This window comes from Quercus lobata, chromosome 4, assembly GCF_001633185.2.
Source record: "Quercus lobata isolate SW786 chromosome 4, ValleyOak3.0 Primary Assembly, whole genome shotgun sequence".
NCBI classification, from domain to species: Eukaryota; Viridiplantae; Streptophyta; class Magnoliopsida; order Fagales; family Fagaceae; genus Quercus; species Quercus lobata.
In genome coordinates, this window is record NC_044907.1 from 63,959,641 (window position 1) to 63,970,451 (window position 10,811).

A 10,811-nucleotide genomic window follows, 5' to 3' on the forward strand; every position below is an offset into this window, starting at 1 on the left:
GAAGCTGTGAAGCACTTGAATCATAAGAACATGAAACTCCTGAAACACAACAATACACCATGATCATTGTATGCAGAAAAACATGAAATGCATATGAAACAAGCTTAAGGTGATCAAGCAAAGATGAAATGAAGATTCAAATCAAGACTTGATCAACCAAGTAATCACCACAAGGTAGTGATCACAGTGCTCATTCACACTTAGAATGAACACTTAAACATACAACTTAACAATAACAATACAAGATACTCACTCACACCTAACTCTAGAAGCTGTGAAGTACTTGAATCATAAGAACATGAAACTCCTGAAACACAACAATACACCATGATCATTGTATGCAGAAAAACATGAAATGCATATGAAACAAGCTTAAGGTGATCAAGCAAAGATGAAATGAAGATTCAAATCAAGACTTGATCAACCAAGTAATCACCACAAGGTAGTGATCACAGTGCTCATTCACACTTGGAATGAACACTTGAACATACAACTTAACAAGAACAATGCAAGATACTTGTATGCTCAACACTCAACCAATGCATAATACACAAAGTATATGCATCTAGGAACAATCCTACAAGGGCACAAGAGTGACAGTACATAAATCAAAATGCAAGACATTTAGATAGAAGTACTGATTTCAACAAAGCATAAAAGGCTGCATTAAGCAAGGTACAAACCATAAAGCCTGTAGAATATGCATAAAAACATTAACCCTAAAACCTTACATAAGCACATGGGTACAAACACAATATAACAGTTTACAAAACACAATATATCAACTTAAACTGAAGAAGAATGCAAAAACACTCCCCCTTAGGTAATATCCTCCCCCTCTGATCAGGCCTATTACTCCCCCTTTTTGTCATGGAATAAGCTATACATCCTCTTCCAGCTTTCTCTGAATTTAATCCAAGTGAGTTTGAAGTGAGGTAAACTTCATATCCCATCGAGTGCTATGATGGTATAGAGTAGATGTGAGTCCAGACATCTTAGTATTCAACTCGTGTACAGAGGATACAATGTGGTCAAGTTTTTCATCAAGGGAGAGAGTGCTGAAATGAGAGCCACTGTGAGATGCGGAAGTTTCTGGTTTGGCTCTCTTCCGACTATGTCCAATGCTTGCATTGAATGTACGCATGTTGATTGGACTAGGTTTCGAGAAAGGAGATTCATCTGCCGTTGGATAAATTCCCTTGAGCTTCAAGATCCTTGAAATGAGACAGCAGAAAGGAATGCATGTTCGGGACTTAGTTCGTAGAACCGTTTTGCACAGAACATGAAAGATATGAGCACAGATGTCAATTTCTACATTAGAGATTAGATCATGAAGAAACAAAGCACGTTCGAGGTTCATATACCCAGTGCTTGATAAAGGGTACAAATTGTGAAACATCACAATTGTAAGCACTCTTAGTTTTGGAGGAAGAGAGGAAACACTGATGGATTTTCCATTGGGTGAGAACTCCAAGTCTTGTCCAAAACTTTCTTTGAGAAGCTCCTCATTAGGACAAAGATCATCATAAACTGGTGAGTGTCGGAATATTGATCTGTTGATGTGACGGATTTCTGCCAGATATGCAGGAGAGATTGAAAAGCTCTTTTTCCTAACCCAGCACTTAAGTTCATCTTCTTCCACAATCGTGTTGGCATAAAATTCCTTTACCAAATCTTCATACACGTCATCCAGATCAGAGAGAAGGTAATTCCAGTCCTTGTGAGCAAACCATTTCGGAATGTGAGTGTCATGAAGTGATGACTGATCCACAGTTCTTTCTAATAATGGTGTAGCATTTTGGAAATAATTCTCATGAGACTGATAGGTTGCATAGGATCTGAACTTGTTGGGATCGAATCTCTTTGATGAAGAACGAGTCTCTTTTGTTTGAGGTGGGTAATCATCAATATCAATGACGTGTTCCTTCCCTTTGGAACTGCCTCCTTTCACAGCTGCTTTCTTGAATGGTGACATGTCTAGTCTGAATCATGAATAGAGGAAATGACAGAACACAATCCAACAGACATTATTAGCAGTGGGTTAGTGGTAATTTAGGGATAATGAGGAAACCCTAATAGCTAGATGAAAATGACCAAAAAATAGCAATAAGGGACAAAAAATGGCCCAAATGTAGCTACACAGTAGAGTGGGTCAGATTAAACCATACAATCAGCTTAGAAAAACACACAGTCAACACAGGAACATTTTGAATCAACACATCAACAACGGATCAGATAAGATGAGAAACCAACAAATAACACACCCTAGCTAAGCACATGATGAAGAGCAAAATCAACAACATAATAAAGCTCAAAACTGAATCAATAGCTACCACAGGCTAAGCATGGACAAAAAGTGACAGCCGAACCAAAAATCCATCTCAAAATCATAAACAAATGTGAATAATCTGGAGGGAAAAACACAAAAACAAGTAAAATAGAGTTCAAGACAGAAAACCCATACTTGTTACTTGAAAATTTTGAGCTGAAAAGAAGCAACAATGGAGTTCGAAAATGGAGGCATGGTGTGAATGGGTAAGAGCAGTGGAGAGAGACAATGAACAGTCACAAAAAGGTCGAGGGAAAACTGAAAAAGATTTAAAAACTGCCCCTATTTTTGCCAAACACACGTTTTTCGCAACTGAAGTGAGTCGCCAACAAGTCGCCAGTTCAAGCCACCAAAACACTCAAAGACAAAAGTTTGAAAAAATTTTCTAAGTGTTTTTCGCGACTAGAAGGTCTACCCGCGAGGGAGTCGCGAGCTGAGCCACAAAAATCTCTGAGTAACCCTCGCGACTAGACCTTCTACTCGCGAACAAGTCGCCAAAAATGACCCGCGAAGACGTAACTGAGGCACGCGATTTGACTTACCCGCGACTGAGTCGCCAAAACAGGGCAAAAATGGATTTTTGAAATTTTCAGATTTTTTAAACAAAATACTTTCCAAAAACACCTAAAACATTCAAAAATCTTTTTGTGCTTGAATTAACAAAGATTGAGCATGTGAAAACACATTTCAACAAGTACAATCACACAAATAAATATGGCATTTATTGAACATAAACTTGTGTGTTGTGTGTGGATATCAATAATGAGATAGTCCTTAGTCTAATGTGAAGTTTCAATGATCAATTCAACCAAGGCATACAAAATTAGCACTAGATCATGTGATCCATCTCAATTATAGAAATATGTATATATGACCTCCCACAAAACTTGATAACATATCTTGGAGCTTTACATTTGACTCCACTTGTAATCAAAACATTTGATCTTTTTGATCCTTTTAGACAATAACCTCTCATTGTGAGAGAGATATTTGATATTTCACTTTAAAGAATTAGCCTTTGACTTTTTGAATAAACATTCACTTTAATATAAGGTCGCTTACCCTTTTTCCTAGTCAAATACTAGAATGTGCGACAAGCTTTTGCAGCTCAATATCTCTTTTCATTTGGAGATTTACATTTGGTGAGCTCTTATTAGCAAAAACAAAAATAAAGAGTGGGAAGATATATAGACACAAGTCTATGCAAGTCTCAAGATCATCATAACCATTCACTAATCATTCATGATAAGTTTGAAGATCTATTTACAACAATCACATAGATTTCAAGATTTCTCCCACAGTGATAAGAGTGCAAAGAAACAAGCAATGCTCGAAAATGCACAAACCCATAAGCACAAAGGTACAAGGCAAAACAAGTTTTGAGACAAAAGCTCAACAATGTCAATCAAACTTTTTGATTTTCTAATTTTTATGTGATTTTTGGATTTTTGACACTAGAAGAAAAAGATTGATCAAAAACAAAAAATCAAAAGTATGCACAAGTAGACAAGCAAACAACCAACAGCAAAAACAATAGGCAAACAAACAAATAAACATCGTCGCAAAGCATAGGAAGTATTAATGCATGGACATGTTGTAATGCTTATGCATGAGTACCCTTTTTCACCCACACGTCACTTACGTTTGGGGTGATTTCCTTATAGGATTGGGTACGGGAGTTAGGGCTTTCAAACCTTTGTGAGAAGCTTTCCAAGCAGTTGGTGAATGCACCAATCATCTTCATCATGTTCATCATTCCAGGATCACCATTTTGATCTCTAGATTGTTCACCTGCCCAATTTCTTCTATCATTTCTAGGTCCTCCTGACCTTTGAGGAGTTGCACTATTTTTTGCTCTCAGCTTTTGGCATTTGGTCAAGTATGCCCTTGAAGTCTGCAATGATGACACACATAAGTTGATCTAGGACCTCTTTGTGGTCGTGGACGAGACTTGGCACGAGATTCAGACCTGCCCACATACTGATTGCGGGGATTCAACAACCGTTGGTTCTCCACATTCTTCTTCTCCTCCATCTTGAGCTTCTCAGTAGTAAGGTCAACTACAACTGGATCTTTAGCCTTTACAAACTTCACTTCTTTAGTAACAGTTCCAAGTGAGCTACTTCCTCCGGTATATCCCAATCCGGATTTGTCTGAAAAGCTCTTTTGAGATGAAATAACATCATCTAGCTTCTTGGTGGTGACCCTCTCTATTTTAGCATTTACTTGCACAACCTCTTGTTCAAGAAATCTCACTTTTGTGTAAACTTCTGACAGCTCACCATTCAGTGTCTCTATCTCACATTTGGCCTTCCTATATCAGATTAGGAGACTTTTATAGTCCTCCTCTGCCTTCTTCATTTTTCTCACAGCAGCCTTGGCCACCCCTGTGTACTTACCCGACTTCTCCAGGAGTGAGTTATAATTCTCTTGAAGATTGGCTGTGCTTTTATCTTCTTCAGCATCTGATTCTTCAACAATTTCCAGTGATTCTTCATCATTATGTTCTCCAAGGTCTCATACAAGCAGATTCAACTCGTCTGAAGACTCAACATGAGCAATAGTCATAAAAGCTGAGTAGTTCCCCTCTCCATCATAGCTTTCTTCAGATTCTGAGTTGGATGAATCGGAGTCACTCAATGTTGTGGCATACATTTTGCCTTTCGATTTCAAATAATTCGAACATTCTTTCTTAAAGTGTCCATGTCTGTTACATTCGAAACAAGTGACACCTTGTGTAGGTTGGGATTCTTTTCCATCTTTCTTTTTGAATTCCCTTTTCTCCCTTCCAGAACTTTGGAATTTTCTTTTATCATCAAATTTGCCATTATTTTTGAATTTCAAGAACTTTCTGAAATTTTTAACAAGGTATGCAACATCTTTGTCAACCATATCTTCTTCCGATGAGTCTTGATCTTCCACCTTGTCATTAATGGTCTTAAGAGCAAGATATTTACTCTTCCGTTAATTAGGCAGTGACATCTCATAAGTCTGAAGAGAACCAACCAGCTCCTGGACTTTGATGTCATCAAGGTCCTTGCTTTCTTCAATCGCTGTCACTTTAGCACGAAAACTTTCCGGCAATGATCGAAGGATCTTCCTTACAATTTTAGAATCCTCCGTTTTCTCCCCCAAATTTAACTTACTAACAACCACCTCATTTAGCTTCCCATAGAAAGAGTCAAAGGACTCATTCTCACTCATTTTGAGCTCCTCAAACCGAGTGGTCAGCATTTGCAACTTGGTGTCTTTTACTTTCTTCGTGCCTTCGTAGGTGGTTTCCAATATTTCCCATGCTTCTTTGGCAACGGTAATGTGAGAGATCCTGTGAAATTCATCTGGAGACACACCACAGAAAATAGCATTGAGTGCTTTACTGTTAGCATTAGATGCAGTAAGTGCTGCCTTATCCCATGTAGATTTGGTTTCCTCAGGCCTGGTCCAACCTATCTCAACAGCATCCCAAACAGATTCATCAATAGAACATAGAAAAGCTCTCATGTGAACCTTCCAAAAAGCATAATTACTACCATCAAAATATGGAGGTGCATTTAGGGATTGAGACCGATCCATCTCAAAAGGGAGTCAAGGATCACACAATGGTATTGAAACCAATAAAAGTGTACCTGCTCTGATACCAATTGAAAGTTCAAATCTGTGTATAAACACCCTTGAACGTTTAGACCCCCAAATTACAACTTAACCAATTCAAGCAATATGTCAAACAACTAGTGTGCGGAAAATTAACATAAGCTATAATATGGAATTGGAAAAACTATCTAAGCCAAATTAAAATCATAACCCACAACAGATAATAAAAGGCAAAGATAAAAGGGAAGGAAGATGCAAACACAAAGACAACACGCGATGTGTTATCGAAGAGAAAACCGAAACCCTCAGCGTAAAACCTCTTCGCCGCCCTCCAAGCGGTAAACAATCCACTAGAAAATATAGTTGGGATACATGGACAGCAATAGACCCTCCAAGGCTAATCTACTCAATGCACCTAAGCCCTCCAAGCTTCTTGCTCCAACGAGGTTGCGCTGAACCTTTTTCTTTTCTAACTTCCCGGATTCCGCTACTAGACCGTAGCATCAACCAATGTAGATTGGTTCCTTCCTAACTGCTTCCCAAAAATCCAAACAGCCTTCTCACAGTGATGAATATGGTGAGAACAAGGTTTGGTAAAATGCCTCTCAAGGATTTGACAATGGAGAGGAAGAGAGTTGAGGAATTTGAAGAGACTCTAATGTATAGATTGTGGATGAATCAATCTTGTTTTTCTTTAGGGTTTCTCTCTTAAAATTCTCTCTGGAAGCTCTCTTTCATTTGTGGGTAAAAGGGGTATTTATACTGGAATAAGAGAGGAATGTGAAACGTCAGGATTTACAAAACAGGGGTAGCTCGCGGCTTGACTGAGTCGCGAGATCCAGTCGTGAGATAACCGTATGGCCAGTTGTCCTGTTTTGTCCTGTAGTGCTCCAACTAGCATGACTGTTTACCTTCCGGCATGCTTGGCACGTATGCTGCGTCTGGCGGCTTGCAGTTGCGAGTCACCCGCGAGGCCAAGCCGCAAGTCTCTGTTTTCTTGCACACTCTTGAGTAAACTTCACTCTATCTCACTCACTACCCTTACAACAAGCCCCACCTAAATACAGGGTTACTAAATGCTGAAATACAAGCAAATTTGGCATAGAATAAAGCCAATAAAATGGTTGATTAAATTCAACCTTACATTCTTCAGCTTTCTTCATCTTTTTCACAACTGCCTTGGCCACCCTTGCATATTCTCCTGACTTCTCAAATAGAGAATTGTAGTTCTCTTTAAGACCAGCTGTATCTTCATCTTCTTCAGCATCTGATTCTTCTACAATTCCCATGAATTTCTCATCACTATGCTCCCCAAGCTCTTCCATAAGCAAATTCAAGTCCTTCGAAGACTCAATATGAGCAACAGTCATGAATGCTGAGAAATTCCCTTCTTCATCACAGCTATCCTCCGAACCAGAGGTGGAGGAATCTGAGTCACTGAAAGTGGTGGCATACACATTGCCCTTCGATCTCAGATAATTAGGACATTCCTTTTTGAAATGGCCCTGTCCATTACACTTAAAACAAGTGACTCCTTCTGTAGATTAGGACTCCTTCCCTTCTCTCTTTCTGAAGTCCTTCTTCTCATTTCCAGAACTCATGAATTTTCCTTTATCACCAAATTTCTCACTGTTCTTAAACTTTAGAAATTTTCAGAAATTCTTTGCAAGGTAGGCAACATCCTTTTCTACTGCATCCTCATCCGATGAACCATGACCTTCTACCTTTTCATTTATTGTCTTAAAAGCCAATGATTTGCTCTTTCTTTGATTTGGTAATAAAAGTTCATACGTTTAGAGAGAACCAATCAGCTCTTGGACTTTGATTTCATCAAGGTCTTTGCTCTCCTTAATTGCAGTCACCTTTGCATGAAAGCTCTTCGGCAATGAACAAAGAATTTTTCTTACAACTTTCGAGTCCTCCATTTTCTCTCTCAAGTTAAACTTGCTGATAACCACTTCATTTAGCTTACTATAGAAAGAGTTAAAGGACTCATCCTCGCTCATCCTGAGCTCCTCAAAGCGGGTAGTCAGCATCTGTAGTTTTGTGTCCTTAACTTTCTTTGTACCCTCATAAGTGGTCTCCAAAATCTGCCATGCTTCCTAGGCAACAGTGATATGAGAAATCCGATGGAATTCATCTAGGGACACACCACAAAAAATTGCGTTAAGTGCTTTACTATTAGCATTTGACGCTGTGAGGGCTGCCTTATCCCAAGTGGATTTAGCTGCCTCAGGGTTTGTCTAACCTATTTCAACAGCATCCCAAACAGTCTCATCTATAGAACACAGAAATGATTTCATCCTTACCTTCCAAAAGGCATAGTTGCTACCATCAAAATATGGTGGAGCATTCAAAGATTGAGACCAGCCATCTCAATATGGGGTCAAGGATCACACTAAGATAATGAAACCAATATAAGTGAACCCGCGATGATACCAATTGAAAGTTCAATTAGTGTATAAAACACTTTGAACGTTTAGACCCCCAATTTACAAGTTACCAATTCAAGCTTAAAGTCAAACAATTAATGTGTGGAATATGAACATAAGCTTAATACAGAATTGATAAACAATCTAAACCAAATAAAATCACATCCATAGTAGAAATTAAATGGAAAAGATTAAGGGAAGAGAGATGCAAACACAAGGACAACACATGATGTGTTATCGAAGAGGAAACTGAAGCCCTCAGCGTAAAACCTCTCCGCTGCCCTCCAAGTGGTAAATAATCCACTAAAGAATGTAGTTGGGATACATGAATAGCAGAAGACCCTCCAAGCCTAATTTACCCAATGTACTTAAGCCCTCCAAGCTCCTACTCCAACGAGGTTACGCCGAACCTATTTCTTCTTTAACTTACCGGATTCCGCTACTGGACCATAGCATCAACCAATATGAAATTGGTCCCTTCTTAACTGCTTTCCAGACACCAGATGGCTTTCTCACAGATATGGGTATGGTGAGAAAATGTTTTGGTAATGTAACTCTCAAGGATTTGACAATGGAGAGGAAGAGAGTAGAGAAATTTGAAGAGTCTCTATGTGAAGATTGTGGAAGAATCAATTTTGTTTTTCTCTAGGGTTTCTCTCTCAAAATTCTCTCTGGAAGTTTTATAATATCGTGGGTATAAGGGTCTATATATAGTAGGGTGAGAAGGAATGTGAAAAGTCAGTTTTTCCCAAACAGGGTGGTCTGGCGACTTGGCCTTGCGACTGGGCTGAGTCGCGAGTTCAAGCCGTGAGCTAACGACCTAGACAGCCTGAGACTTTTGTCCTATAATGCAACAGTTTGCATGACTCTTTAGCTCCCTTGCATGCTTCACATGTGTGCCAACTTTGGCGGCTTGCCAGTCACAAGTCACCTGCGAGTCTAATTGTGAGTCTCTACATCCTTGCACAATCTTGAGCATTTCTTCACACTCTCTAATTCACTACCCTTATATGATTCCCACCTAAATACAGAATTACTAATTGCTAAAATACAAACAAATTTGACACGGAATAAATCCAACAAGATGGTTGATAAAATTCAACAAGATGGTTCATGACAGCATTTAAACCATTGTCCACATTAATAGTAGCCCATTATGGGACTACTCATTTTAGGAGATGCTTTATACATTGGAGGGTACGTATTTGAACCAGCTTTGGTGAAAAATGAGTTATGAGAACGATATAAATTTAAAAAAATTAGCAATTCTTATATCGCTACTTTGATTCCAATGTTCTTGGAGCTACGTTGATAATTCTTGGTCTTTACGCCACTCTATGGGGGGAGGTAAAAGAGAAAGCGGATAAAAAGTCGGAGCAAACCATGTCCGAGCAAGGGATTGAAATCAAACAAGAAAAGCAATTGAGGTAGATAAATATGTATTGAAACTGTAATCTTATTGGCTATGAATAATATAATTACTTTGTTTTACTTCCAGTGTGGCCCAGTGAGTTTTAATAATCTTCGCTGGTGGGCGTGATGATCATGAGGCATTAGAATTGGGTGGTAGCTAGGATGGTGGAGTGTCCGACAAACACTCTAATAATAAGAAAAAACTCCCATGCAAATCTTACCCATATTCCAAAACCCATTAATTAACCTTTGACCCATATGATTTAAGTAAATTTTTACCCACCCAATTCTAATTTTGGGTTAAATGAGTAAAAATTTACTAGGTATCCCTATTAAATGGGCATTAATGGGTAAACCAACTGGGTACCAATATAAGTCTAAATTTTAAATTATAAATGTCTATAAAAAAAAGAGATTAAAAAGAAAAAAGAAATTTAAACCTAACAACTAACCAATCGCATCCTCTCCCTCACTATCTCTATTCAATTTCTAGCTCTTTATCATTTTGTCTCTCTCCTTAGGTTCGGTCTATCTTCAATTTCTAGCTTTTTATCTTTCTTCAATTTCAAGGGCATCTAATAAATTTTGTGAAAGCTCAAATTAGTGTGAAAACACTAAAATTTGTTCAGACCCCAATTTTAAAAGTACGACTAGATTGCTTTTACTCTAACTTAACAAAATACAGAACAAGAGTAAATATGCGCAATAAACCAGTAACACTACTCTAAGCCATATCCAACCACAATAAATAGTAAATGAAAAGCTTAAAGAGTAAGGAAGAGAGATGCAAACACAATATAACATCAAGACGTTTTACCGAAGGGAAAACCGAAGAACTCGGCGAAAAACCTCTTCGCAACCCTCTAAGTTGAAATCGATCCACTAGTGAATAAAGTTGGAGTACACAAATAACAAAAAACCCTCCAAGCCTAGTCTACCCCATGTACTTAAGCCTCCAAGCTCCTGTACGGACTTCTTAGAGTCATGTCTTCACTAGCTTTCTGTATCTCGTAATTCAACCCAATTGCATCCACCACTTAATGGCT

The 10,811-nt window shown here is 38.5% G+C and overlaps 1 pseudogene; it reads left to right on the forward strand.

Annotated features, from left to right (window-relative positions):
- Positions 1 to 9,863, forward strand: part of LOC115985582 — a 30,676-nt pseudogene extending 20,813 nt beyond the window's left edge.
- Positions 9,864 to 10,811: the final 948 nt, after the last annotated feature.